Genomic DNA, 17,627 nt, shown 5'->3' on the forward strand with positions numbered 1-17,627 from the left:
CAACCCATAAACAAAATTCCTTCCCAAGATTAGTTCCACCTATGCCCTCGAATGAACAATGACAGTTTGAAGGTTAAAAGCAAGATGGAGTCAATTAGGTCTGATCTCTTTCACTATAATAATTTCCTCAGTTATAATTTTTGCAAAATGGTTTCTTCTCATCATAAAAACTGTGCAACTAAATTAACTAAAGTTTCACATTAATAATCACTGTAGAAAAATATGTTTTTATTGTTTTCATGGAACAAGTTTCTCATTAGTTGTTCCAGGAAAGTTGAATAGGCTTTAATATCATTTACGAAAATTGTTAGTAAAATGCTTGGGGGTATATTTTTAAACTGGTAATTGAGGGAATAGTAATTAGTTTCAGCAGGAATAATAGTGTTTTATCATCTTATTCTCATCCATGGAACTACCAGTGCTATTTCTGTCATTCTTCTCTGTTCAGTACATACTATCGTTTAGTTAAAGTAGCTATTAACTTTGATATTATATTCCAATGAACTTTTAATCACCTAACATCTTAGTTTAAATAATGTTTTTTTAAAAACCAAGAAAGTAAAAACTTACAATGGGTATAACTGAAAAGGGCCTGAAAGAATTTCTAGTCCAACGACTTCACTTTATTCACTATATCCAATCGTAGTGGAATCCTACAAATTCATTTTACTATTCACACACACACACAACTATATACTTTTCCATAACATTATAAAAGACTAATTAGCTATTGAAGGGAATTAAAATATTTTGCCCCAAAATATATTTATTTGACCTATTTTGAAATAGCTACCTCTTAGCTATTTCCTGGCAGAAGTGGTCCTGCAAAAGCTGTGTTAAGCGGGGAAAATTTGCAGCTGTAGAGAATCTCCGTGAATGCAGCCATTCCCCTGCCCCTTTCTCTGCCTTTCCAAAGATCCAGGAGAGATTAAAAGTCAGACACTTTTACAAGTCTACAAAGAAACATTTATCATTTATTTTTTTCTGAGGTAGATTTCATCTACGTAACAAGGCCACCTTTGCTCGCTAAGCTTCTTCTCTCTCCCGTAAAAAGTTTTACTAGGGTTTAAGCCCACATTTTTTTTTTCTGTAACTTCAAAATTTTTTTTGTAACTCATTGGGAAGTGGGGTTTTCATTCTGAAGATTCTCATTTATATATGTTAAAAATATATTGCATGACTTTACTCCTATTAATCAATCTGCCTCATGTCAGTGATTTTTAGGGAAGTTTTATGGGGCCAAGAGCCTATGTCCCACATGCTATCAAAATGGAAAAATAATGCAATAGTAGCAGTGTATTTCCAAAAAATATATACCAATAAATTGTTCTGAGATATAGCCTGGGATTGGGGGTTGGGACAGGGAAGAGAATAAACAAAACTACCTGGGTATTTTTGGAGAGAAGGAAAATTATGTTATTTTTTCATGCTTCACTGCAGAATTGATTTTTTGCAGATTATGGAACTAATACTGGAAATTCTCTTAACTTAATGACCCTGTAAATTTGGATGTACTTTGGGGGAATGGATATGTTCTTATATAAATTCATTTTCACATATTTATATAAAGTAAATATTCTAATATTTGAGACCTCAAATAATTTTTATGCCCCTAAATTCTGAGTCATGGCCCTCTCTCATGTGAAATAGCAATGATGCCAATCACTCTATAAGGTAGCCATAAAGAAACAAATGAAATAAAAAGCTATTCAAATAAAAGGCTTTATGATGATGATAATTTTTATATTTTAAAGATAATCCAACATATAAAAACTTAAGATTCTGTGAAAAATCATTAAATTGCGTACCTTCCTATTTTGCTCTGCCTTTCTTAGAACATAGACACTTGATTTTTCCAGAAATACTGAGGCAGAACAGCAAAAACACATCTTTCTGTTTTTAATTATAAAGATGTTTCTTCACTACAAATATAACCAAATGCAGGTTCAGCTGTTCAACGCTTGCAAAATCAAATAATAGGGATGGGGTGTAATAGAAGAAAAGTGACTTTATTTTCCAAAGCTTGCAGTGGGGAAGTCGTTCGGACACTACTTTAATAAAACTGCTTCAGAATTCTCAGGCAAAATCCCAGGATTTAAGAAGGGGAAGTATGGTGTGGAGGGCAAGCAGTGGAGTAAAGCAGTGGAGCTCTGTGACTTGTTCAGATGACTTATTTTGAGCTATTGCCCCATCTGGTGAATGGGCTGGCACCATCTCAGGCTTTGCTGTGTGGTAAATTAGCTGCAGCCTTGAAGTAATCTCCTGGTGGGGGAGAATTCCATAGGCATCTGGATTGTCTAAAGATTCAGTCTCTTAAGCAAACATAATTAGATAAGCTAGCAATTCAAGGGAGTGTGCCTAGTGGAAAGTAGGAGAGTAAAGGTTAGGAATTTTAACTATGGGGAAGACAGCACTTAAAGTTTACATAATAGACCTTGCCTTGGTTTAGATCTAAGTCTGTGCCTTTAACATGTGGATTTTTTACTTTGTTTCACCTAAGTCATGTCTTTGGAGATGCAGATTTAGAGTTGCCTAGTCAACAATTGTTTAGAACATAGAACAGATAATCAAGAGATTAACAGTCTAACAGAGCAGGTAAAAGTTTTGAAAGCAGGCAAATGAAAAATCTTAAATCTGTAAGATCTGCCACTGTCTATGGGCCTGTCATTTCTATATGTTTATATGTGTCATGTGGAAATGATATTTCACTACCACATTTTATGAAAGAGCTTCAATTAATTGGTTTAAAGAAAAGTAAACAGACTAATAGAAGCTAGCTCGGATGGCTTTTTGTTCACATGACTTCGGTTATCTTTGGTAAGAGTAATTTAGTCTCAAAATTATCTCTATTAATTTAAAACCTTTAAGTTATGTTACGTTAAATTAAGTAAATCTAGTTTTTGTTTTTTTTTTTCCACTGGGAATTAGAGTTACTAAGAGTTAAAATAGTAGGCTAGTAAGATTTGTTCTTGGTGAAGTTTATAAAAAAATATGAGAATGTTCTTTTTGCTAAAGAAAACGTAATTTTTTTCTAGTTTAGAGGCTATTTAAAGTTTGCTTTAAAATAAAGAAAAAATGATATAGGTAAAACTAAATGAATAAAAAGATGAAAAATAAAAGGGTGGGAATAAAGAACCTTTGATTTCTGGATGGCCACACTGTCACCTATAGTACTGGAGCAGCAGCTGGGCTTCATTCAATTATTAAAGATAGAAGATCCAGGGGAATTTAGAGATTGGTTATATTTCTGAGGAGTTGGTTCACAGGATGCATAAGAAAATGCAAACTAATATGTAAAAAGCAAAATATTCAATCCCTTGGTTATACTTATCTATAATAGCTAAAATAAATGTGAAACAATATTGTGTTGGGCCTTAAGGCAGGACCAAAGTTAGATGTGGTGCTGTCTGAGCTCAGATCACTCACTTCAAAGCTAGGCACAAAAGGAAAAATTAAGCCAGGTCAACAGAAAGTACCTCTGACACTTGTGATTACCAAGAAGGTGGTCAATGTGGGGAAAATGTTACCAACAGTGGATCCATATAGGTCTGCAGCAACCTCAATTCTTGCCTACTCAGAGGAAAGAATTTGACCAAGGAGGGGTAAGCCATAAAGAGAGACTGAGGCAAGATTTAGAGCAGGAGCAAAGTTTATTAAAAAGCTTTACAGCACGAATGAAAGGAAGTAAAGTACACTTGGAAGAGGGCCAATGGATGACTGGAGAGATCAAGTGCATAGTTTGACCTTTGACTCAGGGTTTCATATGTTGGCATACTTCTGGGGTCCCTTCTTCCCTGATTCTTCCCTCGAGGTGGGCTGTGCATATGCACCCTGTCCTGCCAGCACTTGGAAGAGGTCACATGCACAGTGTGTTTACTAGAGCTGTACGCATATGCATTTGAGGCATTCTTTCCTCACCAGACAAAGTCCCTGGTAGGTCATATAGCAATTAAACTCCATCATTTTGCTTTTTTTTTTTGACAGAGTTTTGCTCTTTTTGCCCAGCTGGAGTACAATGGCACAATCTCAGCTTACTGCAACCTCTGCCTCCCAGATTCAAGTAATTCTCCTGCCTCAGCCTCCCAAGTAGTTGGGATTACAGGAGCCCGCCACCACACCAGACTTATTTTTGTATTTTTAGTAGAGAGGGGGTTTGACCATGTTGGCCAGGCTGGTCTCGAACTGATGACCTCAGGTGATCCACCTACCTCGGCCTCCCAAAGTGCTGGGATGACAGGCATGGGACACCGTGCCCGGCCATTTAGCTTCTAAATGCACGTGCTTTAGCTCACTCGCCCAGCTCCTGATATCTTATTGGGAAGCTGCTGATCACCAATTTCAGGTGTTTCTATCTATTGAGAGGCTGCCTTTCCCTGGCACTAGCTGTGACCAATTATTATTTTAGAAAGACACTTATCAACCCCCGATCATCACCTGATGGTTGCGTGATATTCCTGGTGGAGTGTGGGGGATCCCTCTCTTGCCCTGCTCATGTCTGACTAACTATCTGCTATAACAGAAGGGCAAAACCAAGGAATTGTTAAAACCAGAGGGTGTAATATAAAGAAATTGTTCAACTTTGTAAGTTGGTATCATCAGCTTCTTGAGAAACCTTTACTAAAATGGATGGTAAGAATAAATAATGTAAGGTAAGTATCTTTAATTTTAAATGCTACAGAATGAAAGAACACATTTGGGTTGATACAGGAACTACAGCTCACTATTAAACAATTGCTGATGAGTGTATGCAATCCAGAAACACAGAAGGTTATTCTTGATAGAACAGCCAGCTCTGGTTGACCAGAGAAAAGCCATTGGAAGGTCTGTTTGCCCTAAGAAGGTGACTGCCCAACTCTCTCTATAAAAACCAAGTGGAGGACCCCAGATGAAGCAGCTGATATGCTTCATATGCAAGCCATGTGGGACTGGCTTTACGATGACTGAGATATTTACCCACTGAATATACCCATTACCCAGGTTACGGTAAGTGCTCTGGTTAAGGGAGCTTCTTCTACATGAGCACCCCAGGTGGCATTACTCCTGAAGAATTAAATAGAAGTTTGAGAAGCTTTACCAAATTTGCTATTGCAGCTCTCCCTCATTCGTCTTATAGGATACTAATAAAACATTACAGTAAAAAACAAAACAAAACAAAACAAATTGGGTGCGGTGGCTCATGCCTGTAATCCCAGCACTTTGGGAGGCCGAGGCAGGCGGATAACCTGAGGTCAGGAGTTCAAGACCAGCCTGGCCAACATGGAGAAACCCCGTCTCTACCAAAAATACAAAATTAGCTGGGCGTGGTGGTGCATGCCTGTAATCCCAGCTACTTGGGAGCCTGAGGCAGGAGAACCGCTTGAACCTGGGAGGTGGAGGTTGCGGTTAGCAGAGATCGTGCCATTGCACTCCAGCCTGGGCAACAAGAGAGAAACTCTGTCTCAAATAAATAAATAAATAAATAAACAAATAAATAAATAAAAGGCAGGGGCAAAGATCAAATGGAGTCAAAGGACTCACCCCAGAAGAGTGGAAATCTTTAGATAGTTATTAAGAAATGAAATATATAAAATTAAGAGTATAGTGTTAAAACAAGGTCTTAGTACAACACTATTGAAGGTTAGATGGACCACAGGGAACCCCAGCTGATCCCTCAACAATAAAGGGCCCCACACCAGTTTTGTGCATTTACTCTGGAATGAAGAAATTTAAGAAAAATTAAAAGGAATAGGTTACAGTGAGAAAGCTGACATTGCGTGGGGCAACATTGAGGCAAGTGAAGATAAAGAATGACAAAAGGGCTTGAGTCCCTAGGCTCAACGCCCTGCCGGGAACCCAAATACTTTTTCACAAGTGTAGGTAAAATGGTCTTGGGGTAGAGAAGAAAAGCTACTGAGACCAGATCATAAAAATGTAAGGGTTGATAGAATTATGAAAGTTATGAAGTTTAAACAGGCTTTATATGAAGTAGTTGTGACTTCTTTACTTAAATGTTTTATAAAAATGGATACTGTATCTGACTAGGGGGTATTTCCTCTACCTATACTATAAAACAGAAGGCATATAAGTCTGCCATTTGACTAATATTAATTGGACATGCAAATGGGAATCAGTAAGATTGCCCAGGCCCACAGAATATAAGATAGAAGCTGGATTGCCGGTAGGGACAAACTCATTTGGCAGTCCTTTGTGAAGTGTTTACTGGGGCTTGTGGCAAAAGCCAGTGAGCACCTCTCAATGGCAACTACTTGGTTCGTAGATGGCAGTTCTAAGGTGAATAAACGACATTCTGTTTGGAAGGCTGCTACTCTGGTTGTAAAGTATACTTTTGTGTGCAGGATTTACTCTTCTACCAGGGTTCTCCAGAATTTGGAAACTATTTGTGAGTATTCTTCTTTTATGGCAGCATGGTTATTTGTATAATTTCAGTACCAGTGTTTTCTTTTGAAACATGACACAATTGGAGACACTAGTTATTTTACCAAGGCCTTGACTAGAACAACATATTCTTTTTTTTTTTTTTTTTTTTTTTTTTTGAGACGGAGTCTCGCTCTGTCGCCCAGGCTGAAGTGCAGTGCAGTGGCGCGATCTCGGCTCACTGCAAGCTCCGCCTCCCGGGTTCACGCCATTCTCCTGCCTCAGGCTCCCGAGTAGCTGGGACTGCGCCTGCCACCATGCCCGGCTAATTTTTTGTATTTTTTAGTACAGATGGAGTTTCACTGTGTTAGCCAGGATGGTCTTGATCTTCTGACCTCGTGATCCTCCTGCCTTGGCTTCCCAAAGTGCTGGGATTACAGGCGTGAACCACCGCGCCCAGCCAGCTAGAACAACACATTCTTAAACAAAGTTCCAGCAAAATCAACTGGAAAAGAGACTATATGGCCAAACAATTCTTGCTGCATTTTAGGCAAATAATCAGTCCAAGTATCATAAGCCTAAAACTTATTTTGCACACAAATTGGTCTTACTATCATTTATCTTTAGTAGAAAAGAAGAGCTAGAGAGAGAGATATTATGTTTCAAAGGAAAACTATAACACACCTATTGCTAGATTCTAGCCCTGACCCTTGTTTTTGTGTGTAGATTGAATCATGAATTATTTTTTGGCTACAATTGTCCTCTAAAGACAAACCAGGTCAAAATTTTCTTCATGACATTTTTAGTTGGCACCCTAATGAAATAGGTTTCTTTTTCTGTTCTAACACACAATTTCTCTTTTGATTGTCAAATTATTAATATTATTTATCTCTCATTGTTTTGCTTCTTCCAAGAAAACCAGAATCATGGCATTCTGAAGATTAGACATGATTTCACAAAGCCTGGCAATCCCCCTCATTTGGAATCCCACTGGACCCAATCTGTTTTTCACTTCCAATGCCCTGCTGCAATCTATGCAAACATCCTCCCTCTAGGCCCAGGGTGTATATGAAAGAAGTGGGCATGCGAGATTGTAAAAACTGGTTTTGAGGGATATTAATTAGTTCAGACCCTCACAATCAAGGATGGGCACACAGGTGCCTAAACAGCTGGTGAAATGAGGGACTTTGCCTTGGGTCGTTATCTGGCACATTTTCATCCATCCCAACCACAAGGAATTTCCTACTTCTCATAAAATTAAAAAAAAAAATTACTGAGAGAATATCAAGATACTTAGTGGAAAAACCTTCCAGGTATAATGCTCCCAGTTATGAGATTTATGCAGATACATGTTAAAAAAATGTATCAGCCTCCTCAGGAAAAATTACTAAGAAGACCACAAAAAGCATTATGGTACAACAAAAGTTGTTGAATTCCTTAGCTCTTTTAAACAAAATATTTATGTTTTGTATAGTTAATTGCTACAAGACTATAACTAAAACCAAGATTACAATAACTCAGTGCATGTAAGTTATAGATAAGTCAAGTTTGTAATCTTGGCTTTGGCTTTTGATTTCTGGCTTTTATATGGCTTAAATAATTGTAAGGTTAATGAATACCTGTCCACCTTCATTCCCATTTTGCCTAGAACATTTAAGTTGCCTTTAAGTCTTTCATCTCTAAGTCCCTTTGACAGAGGGGTCCCACCGACAGACAGGAAGGACCCAAGGCAGGCAGCCACACTACCCTGGCAACAGTATTGGACAAATAATGTTTGGCCATAGATGTTTCCTCTGGAAAATCTTGACCAGAAAGAGGAGAAGTGTAAATCAAAAACAGAATTCTAAGCCCCCTAACCAACTAAATAGACAACTCCTATTGGCCAAGAAGATTTCAAAGAAACCTAAAAAAAAAAAAAATTGTTTAGGCCATAATGGAAAGGGCTGGTAGAACATGCCTTAGTATACCCTCCTCCTTTTGAAATTCAGGCACAATTGACCAGCATTAACTTTAAAACAAAGTTGTTACGCCTGACAAAATTGACTCTTTGTAGCAATAAAATACCGCCTTTTAATTTCAATCTAGTATAACATTGCCTGACAGGTAGCAGGCCCAGAAAGAGATCAAAATATTTTATTCCAAAATATATTTCAAAGAAATGGTCCTGCAAAGCTATCTCTTGGGGGGAAGTTTACATTCTGTAGAGAATCCCCTTTCCTTTTCAGGTTTTTTTCTGATATTGAAGAGATTGTCTGAGAGTCTAGCACCTTTTAAATGTCTCAATAGAAAATATTTGCCATTTATTGCCTCTAAGGGTGGCTATCCATAAGACTGCATCTACATAATAAGAACCTTGGTCTCTACAACCTCTTATCTTATCCCAGACACTCCTTTCTATTGATCCTAGGTCTTTAGATAATAACTCTTTCAACAAACTGCCAATCAGAAAATCTTTGAATCCGTCTCTGTCCTGTAAACCTCAACTTTGAGTGTCCCACATTTCTGGACCAAACCAATATATACCTCACATGTATTAATTGATGTCTTATATCTCCCCAAAATGTATAAAACCAAGCTGTAACCCCACCACCTTGGAAACATGTTATCAGGATCTCTTGAGAATGTGCCTCAGGCTATGATCACTCATATTTGGCTCAGCAAAAATCTCTTTAAGTATTTTAGAGAATTTGACACTTAATCGATGCAGCAATATCAGCCTTTTTGAAGGGAAAGATATACTTCTATAATAACAGCATATAGTATAGACAAAACAAAAGTATCAACCACAAAATTCACATGATTTGAGCAACAGTAGATGGATAAAATTATTTAGTAAATTGTGATTTAAAATGACAGTTTATTTTCTTTTCTTATTAATAGGTGATATGGTTTAGATCTGTGTTCCCACCTACATCTCATGTTGAAATGTAATCCTAGACTGGGCACAGTGGCTCATGCCTGTAATCCCAGCATATTGGGAGGCCGAGGTGGGCAAATCACTTGAGGTCAGGACATCGAGACCGTCCTGGCTAACATGGTGAAACTCCGTCTCTACTAAAAATACAAAACATTAGCCGGGCATGGTGGTGGAAGCCTGTAGTCCCAGCTACAGGCTGAGGCAGGGGAATGGTGTGAACCTGGGAGGTGGAGTTTGCAGTGAGCCGAGATCACGCCACTGCACTCCAGCCTGGGTGACAGAGCGAGACTCCATCTCAAAAAAGAAAAAAAAAATGCAGTGTTAATTTCTAGTGATTTCAACTCAGAAAAATTGGAGAAAAATATTGAAAATCTTAGTTTGGAACTTGTAGCCAGAAAGAAAATTCAGGATTCGGTCCAAATTGTAAAGTATAATACAAACTGAAAAAATAATGAAGATGTCTAGAATCCAATAACAGATGTACATGTTTCAACAGATGTTGAAACATAATTTTTCTATCCAATTCCCCAATTTTACTGAAGAAAAAATCACAGTAGGTCTAGTTTATTTGCAGGCATTTGCAGACAGATAAATTCTTGGATGGACTTGAGAGGCTTTTAAAAGGTCTAATCTGAAATTCATTATTAAAATAAAATGTCCCGGCAAAGCCAATTAAAAAAAAAAAAAAAGAAGAAGAGGAGGCCAGCCAGGCGTGGTAGCTCACACCTATAATCCCAACACTTTGTGAGGCCAAAGTAGGCAGACTGCTTGAGCCTAGGAGTTCGAGACCGGCTTGGGGAACATGGTGAAACCTTGTCTCTACAAATAATAGAAAAGTTAGCCAGGTATGGTGGTGTGTGCCTGTAATCCCAGTTACTCAGGAGGTTGAAGTAGGAGGATCACCTGAGCCTGAGGAAGTTTAACTCAGTGACCCGTGATTGCATCACTGCACTCCAGCCTGGGCAATAGAGTAAGACCCTGTCAAAAAAAAAAAAAAAAAGGAAAAACTAAACAAAAAATAAAAAGAAAAGAAAAAGGAGGCTATATGGTAAATAATTATTCTTGTTGCACTTTATACAAATAATCAGGCGAAGTATAATAAGACAGTTCACACTTAAGGTAAATTATAACCCAAATAGGTAAGGTTAAGGAGGAGAGAAGTTTGAACAATGCAAAATTGAAGCAAGAGTGCAAAATTTAAAGTAAAAAACTTCTGTAAATTGCAACAGAAATGCAATTTTTGAAGGAATTGTTTTGTTTTAACGTATTTCTGAGACTCTAGTTGTAACTGGAGACCTTGGTTTTAAAAAATTATGTGTGTGTGTACGCGTGTGTATATATTTACTATATTTATTTATTTACTTATTTATTTTAAGAAATGGCCTGTTGCTCAAGTTGGAGTGGACAATCAAGGCTCACTGGAGCCTTGACCTTCTGGGCTCAAGCAGTCCTTCTTCCTCAGCCTCCTGAGTAGCTGGGACTACAGGTGTGTGCCACCATGCCTGGCTATTTTTTTGTTCGTTTGTTTGAGACAAGGCCTCATTCTGTCACCCTCGCTATTTGTTTTTATTTTTTATAGAGATGGGGTCTCATTTTGTTGCCCAGGCTGGTCTTGAACTCTCAGCCTCAAGCAATCCTCCCACCTCAGCCTCCCAAATTGCTAGTATTATAGACGTGAGCCACCATGCCCTGACTAAAAATACATTTTAATCATCCCCTTTCTTTTTCTTCATTCCCTCCTATTTCTCCCACTCTTCATTCCTCTTCTCTCTAGACACTCTTCTCCAGCAATGCATGCTGAAGAAATTCTAGAGGCTAATCTTGAAACAAACCAGGCCTGGAGCCCCTGTCAAATCCTCTGCTTGGAGGGAGTAACAGATAATTAGTCTATTACCATCGAGATGAAGTCAAAATAATGCCACTAATCCTGCAGATGGACACTTATTAAAGATAGCCATCAGGAATACCACACACAGACCGTTTACTCCGCACCACTCTTGCATGTCATCCATAGAAAATTTCCCTTTAAAAGCCCAGTGGTGAGCCAGGTGCAGTGGCTCATGCCTGTAATCAGCATTTTGGGAGGCCGAGGTGGATGGATCACCAGGTCAGAAGATCGAGACCATCCTGGCTAACACGGTGAAATCCCATCTCTACTAAAAATACTAAAACTTAGCCGGGGTAGTGTCATGCGCCTGTAGTCCCAGCTACTCAGGAGGCTGAGGCAGAAGAATCACCTGAACCCGGGAGGCAGAGGTTGCAATGAGCCGAGATCGCACCACTGCACTCCAGCCTGGGTGACAGAGTGAGACTCCGTCCCAAAAAACAAACAACAAACAAAAATGGTAAATTTCAACATTTAAGATGGTACTTTAGAATGCTAGCTCACCACCATCTTCTTAGTTTGCTGGCTCTCTGATCAAACCTGCTTTTCCACCAAACTTCACCCCTTATGTGTGGCTTTCAAGCAGCAAGCAGCTGAACCTGGGTCTGATTACAAAATCTCTGAAGCAGAATATTTACCTAAAAAAAGTTAAAAATTTAATCTAAATTATATCATTGATATAATAAAATAAATTGTTCTTATTTTATAAATGCACTCAACAGGAAAATGCACAGACAATGAGATTGTCAAAGCTGATTTGAATGAGAATGAATTATATATTTATATAGATTGTGTTAAAAAATAACACTTTTTTTTACTCTTTGTAAATAAAATTTTATACGCATGGAAAATTTTATACAATTTTTTTATGTGAAATAGTTTAAAAAAATCATAAAGGAAAATATACAAACAAATGGCACACACAATCTTCTAAACTGGAGAAAACTGCTAAGTTCCTTTCTAGGCCCCCTCCTCAGTCTTGCTCATAGCATTCCTGTGCTCCCTTGTGACCCTTCTGCCCTTTCCATTCAGTTACATTTGTCTCTCTGACCACCTAACCATCAGTAACACTCTAAGTATTACAGCTTAACACTGTACTACCCTCTAATATCTCTTACAACCTATAATTTTAAATTAATTTTTAAAGCCGTAAAGATGAAAAAAATAAAAGCCAGAATTACTAAATATCAAAATTTACATTTGTTAAGCAATGTCATTAAATATGAGAAAATAAATAAAGCATATGACTTTCAAAATTTGACTCCCTTTTTATTAAAGCACACGCTTTATGAAGAAAATTTTATTTGAAGTAATTTATTTTTATTTTATAGGTAAAGCATATGATATAAAATGACATTTTTGTGATTTATATTTTCTTCCAATTTTATGCTCAATTCCTAGTATTTGTGACCAGTATGAACAAAATATACACTGTATTTGCCAACCTCCCAATACAGCAGAAATATCAGTTTATACCTGAGCATATCACTCAAGATATTTCTCTACACACTATTCACGAATGCCCAATTTTAATGTTTTCTCTCAAATTGATTTTGTTCCACTGCCAACTCAATTTATCTCTGAATATATTTTCTCATGAAATTGGTCAAGATCTTCACGTGTATCCTGTTAATTTTAGTGTTCTTTATGTTCAATGCTAATATTTAGACACAGATTCCTCCATTTGTTTTGGCTTGCTTCTCATCTATACAATTGACTTGATGTTTCTTGATTCTGCAGTTAAGAACTATGCCCTCCCCCATCCAAACACATAGACATCTTACCCCATATCTATAGTTCCCAATTACTGTCCACAAAGTCAATGCATTGTGAGGTCCTAATTTCCACTTTCAGGCCCATTATGAGGAAGTAAAATATTTTACTTCAAACCAATAGTTTCAGGTACTACCTCTTGCTTCTTTGGCTGTAAATATTTTACATTTCCTTTTACTAGTAGTATTCCTGTAGAGGAAATGCAGAACTAACTCTACAGTAAATTTATTCTCCAGTAGACTATAACATCCCTTCAAAACCAATCTTTCTAAAATTTAAAGTTGATCTTATCTTCGTCGGAAACTTTAAAATGACTCCCTCTTCCATTTAACATATAGTTGAAGCTTCTTATAATAAAATAATGCCCTTTAGGAACTAGCTTCTGTTTATTTCTTTAAGCCCCATTCAAACCCAATACACTGTAGCCATATTGTATCTCCTGTTCCAAATCAGAAAATTTTAGAGATGATCTATTAAAGAATACTTTAAAATATAGATAAACCACCTGAACCAGCACAGCAGCGGACACCTGTAGTGCCATCTACTTGGGAAGCTGAGGCAGGAAGATAGCTGGAACCCAGGAGTTCAAAGCTGTAATGCTGAGTCAAGCTTCTGAACAGTGACTGCACTACAGTCTGGGCAATATAGGGAGACCCTGTTTCTTAAACACAAACAAATAAACAAACAAGCAAACACCTAATGCAGATATCCAAGTTTTTAAATTTATGTGAGAGATCCAGTCTTTATAATTATTTATTTATTTATTTGTTTATTTATTTATGAGACAGGTTCTCACTGTCACTCAGGCTGCAGTTCAGTGGCAGGATCTCAGCTCACTGTAGCCTCGACTTCCCCAGCTCAAGTCATCCTCCTGTCTCAGCCTCTCAAATAGCTGGAACCACAGGTGTGTGCCACCATGCCAAACTAATTTTTTATTTATTTTATTTTTTTTTTTTGAGAGGGAGTCTTGCTCTGTTGCCCAGGCTGGAGTGCAGTGGCACAATCTGGGCTCACTGCAAGCTCTGCCTCTGGGGTTCACGCTGTCTTCCTGCCTCAGCCTCCTTAGTAGCTGGTATTACAGGCACCCACCACCACACCTGGATAATTTTTGTATTTTTAGTAGAGACGGGGTTTCACCATGTTAGCCAGGATGGTCTCAATCTCCTGACCTCGTGATCCGCCCGCCTCGGCTTCCCAAAGTGCTGGGATTACAGGTGTGAGCCACCGCGCCTGGCCTGTTTTTTAAATTTTTTGTAGATGCTGGATTTCTTTATGTTTCCCAGGTTGGTCTCAAGCTCCTGGGCTCAAGCAATCCTCCCTCCTTAGCCTCCCAAAGAACTGGGATTACAGGCATGAGTCACTGTGCACTTATAACCTATATTGTTTAGCAGCAAATGACTTTTTATTGTCTATCATCATAATAAGGATCTTAAACACACTAAGTTGTGATTTGTGTAATTGGGCCAAAGGCAAACTCACACAACGCAAAATGCTAATCCAAGTGTTTACATGTCCCAAACACTTCAGCAGCCCCATCACCACAGGTTTTGCATGAAACTCTAATCCAGAGCCAAAAGATCACTTTCGCGGAGATGGACAATAGTCACAAAGTGACATGTTTCATCTACTAAATGGTGTCCTCATTTTTGTTCTAACTAACCACTGCTGTTATAGTCATCAAATGCATGTTCTATATCCTCTAGTTTTCCAAGCATCCATGTTTTCACTGTAATCTTCAATGTATTCGTCAGTTCTAGATATTGCATACCCAAACTCTTGAAGTTGATAATAAACTGTCTTCTTCTTAACAACTGCATATTAATGCCCAGTTTTCATCCACTTAGAAAACCACCAGTGGATGGCTATTAAATAATGCATTTTTCTAGAATACTTCATTTTGTATAAGCTAAGACTTCCACTTCCTCTACCACCCAAAAAGCTGAGTATCCAATAAATTCAGCAGATCACTATTTCCTGGAGGAGTTGTAGTATTTCCAAATGATCCACAGGAATTCTTGTTGAGAAATTTGTTATATAATATATTAATCATCATGATTCAAAACTTACTTTGTTAATTAATTAACTAATTAATTTATTTATTTATTGAGATGGAGCTTCACTGTTGTTGCCCAGGCTGGAGTGCAATGGCATAGTGTCGGCTCACTGCAACCTCAGCCTCCCAGGTTCAAGCAATTCTCTTGCCTCAGCCTCCCAAATAGCTGGGATTACAGGAGCCTGCTACCACACTTGCATTTTTAGTAATTTTTGTATTTTTAGTAGAGATGAGGTTTCACCATGATGGGCAGCCTGGTCTCGAACTCCTGACCTCAGGTGATCCACCCACCTTGGCCTCCGAAAGTGCTGGGATTATAGGCATGAGCCACCGCACCCAGCCAAAACTTGCTTTTAAATTGATAATTGATGTGCAAAACAAGAGTTAGGTACTTGGGAATCTTATTCTCATTTTTATGTGATTAAGAGTGCTTAAAAACTTAAGTTATATGTCAATCAATAGAATCAGTAAGCAGTAGTGTGTTTAACTGCGCTACATTGCAGCAGTACAGGTGTGTTTAACTGTGCTGCATTGCAGCTCATATGTCTTTGAGCATCTCTCCAGGAAAATGTCATCTAAAACTTGCTGAAATCAATGGATGTAATCCATAGTGTTATGGTGTTTAAATTTACCTCACTTAGATTTTAGTATACCTTGTCCTTCTCTCATTAACCTTTCCCTTCCTATGAATCTTCTCCCCAAACTCTACTCACATTGAGTCTTCCCAATTAGGATTTTAATGCCATGCTTTATAAAACTCTATAGACAGTGCAGCTTATCTATACAACTGTCTGTAGCTTTTTTTCTAAAACTCTCATAACTAAAACATTTGTGGTCGCGTTGGAACTCATGTAGGACTGCTAAATATAGGGATATTTAAGTACATCATACCAGCAACTGAATTTGAAGCTAATGCTCCAAACTGTGAGATTCATTGGAGGATAAATGTCTACCACTGTTTAGGAGGGTCAAAATTGTGATATATATGAGAATTTCATAATATAAACAGTGTTTTCAAAAATATATAATGTATGGAAAAAGTATAAGCTAAATATACAGTTTTTTAAAAAATGACATTATGGTCAAGGTAAACCATTTAATGGTCTAAATTGTTAGTGCATTTAATTTTAATTAATTTGAAATGTCTAATTGTATTTGGATCTTGCTTGTTATTAAAATAACTTTAAAATGTAATTTTTAACTGAGAGGTATATTACCGATGGTATTAATCATACTGTTCTGCTTCACAAAAGAGTCTTAGATAGAATCCTTTTTTGTTACAAGTAAAGAAAATTCAGTTCAATGGCTTAAGCAAAAATATAACTTATTGCCTGACATAAAATATCAAGCAGTAATCCTGGTTTCAGACATGGTGAAGCAGGGCCCCATCAATGTCACCAGATGCATTTCTTGACTTTCCTTCCATTAGATTGCCTCCACTCTTAAGCTCTGCATGGTGGCCCCTGCTACTTGCAGCTAATCAATAAGAGAAAAAACATTCTCAAAACTTAGTCTCCTTTACCCTTCTTAATCTCTCTTAGATTATCTCCAGTTTCTGTGACAATGATAGAGTAAATTGACTGGCCTGGTACACTTGCTACATCTCTGAGCTTTAGTGGAACCAAGTTTCTAAAAAACACATGGGCTATTGGTACTGTTGCAATAAGAGAGGAAATAGATATTGCAATGAATAAAACATCAGTAACTAAGTAAGACAAAACCAACACAAAACCACCAAACAAAAGCCTTTAAGTGTCTGCTATACAGTATTTACCATAGAACTGCATTCCAACTTTCTTTTATTATTTTTCTTTTTTATATATTTTTTGTAGAGATGGTGCTTTGAGTTTTTTCATTGTGATTTCTATGACTTGCAATGTTTCTTGTATGTTTTCAGAAGTGATTTTCTACCTTCTTAATAAAAACGTTGATTACCAACACAAGTAAAATTACTAATAAGTTTATACATTTTGTTTTTCTTAAATGACTTAGGACAGCTTCCCTTTATATTTTATATTATTTAGCAAACAAAGAATCATCATACTAGAGATGCCACAAAAGAAAATATAAATGTACAGGAATTTTTACAACATGAAGATAACAAGCAAGAAAACTAATCAGCTTCTTTTTTTTAAAGGTACAATTAACCATAACAATCTTTTTTGATAGAGGTAACATTTCTTTTTATAAATTCTTGCCTTGAACCTTGGATAAGAAAAAAGTTTGCCTAATCAGGGATGAGATATACTTTCCAAATTATTTTCGTTGTTTTGCCTCTTGATGTAGCATCACTGAGAAGAACCATTTACTCCAGTGGGAATGCAACATGACAATATTATTCTCATCCCTGCTTTTGAGGTGAAATAACATTAGCTTAACCAAAGCTTCACTCTGAATAGCTTTTGATGAGAGAACAACTGAATACTCTGCACTGATAGCATTAGCTCTCTATTTGTCCTCATACACAGCGTGATTCCATTGTCTAAATGTCTTTGTTTTGGGTTCTTTATCTTTGCTTGTAGATGCTTTGTGAACAGTTCTGCTATTTCTGTACTACTAATTTCACTTCCTTTTGCTTTCCTTTTCCAGCCCTTGGAACAATTCATCTAACTCTTTCTCAAATAAGTTGAATAGTTTAAATGTAT

This window comes from Pan troglodytes, chromosome 4 (genome assembly GCF_028858775.2).
Source record: "Pan troglodytes isolate AG18354 chromosome 4, NHGRI_mPanTro3-v2.0_pri, whole genome shotgun sequence".
Lineage (NCBI taxonomy): Eukaryota > Metazoa > Chordata > Mammalia > Primates > Hominidae > Pan > Pan troglodytes.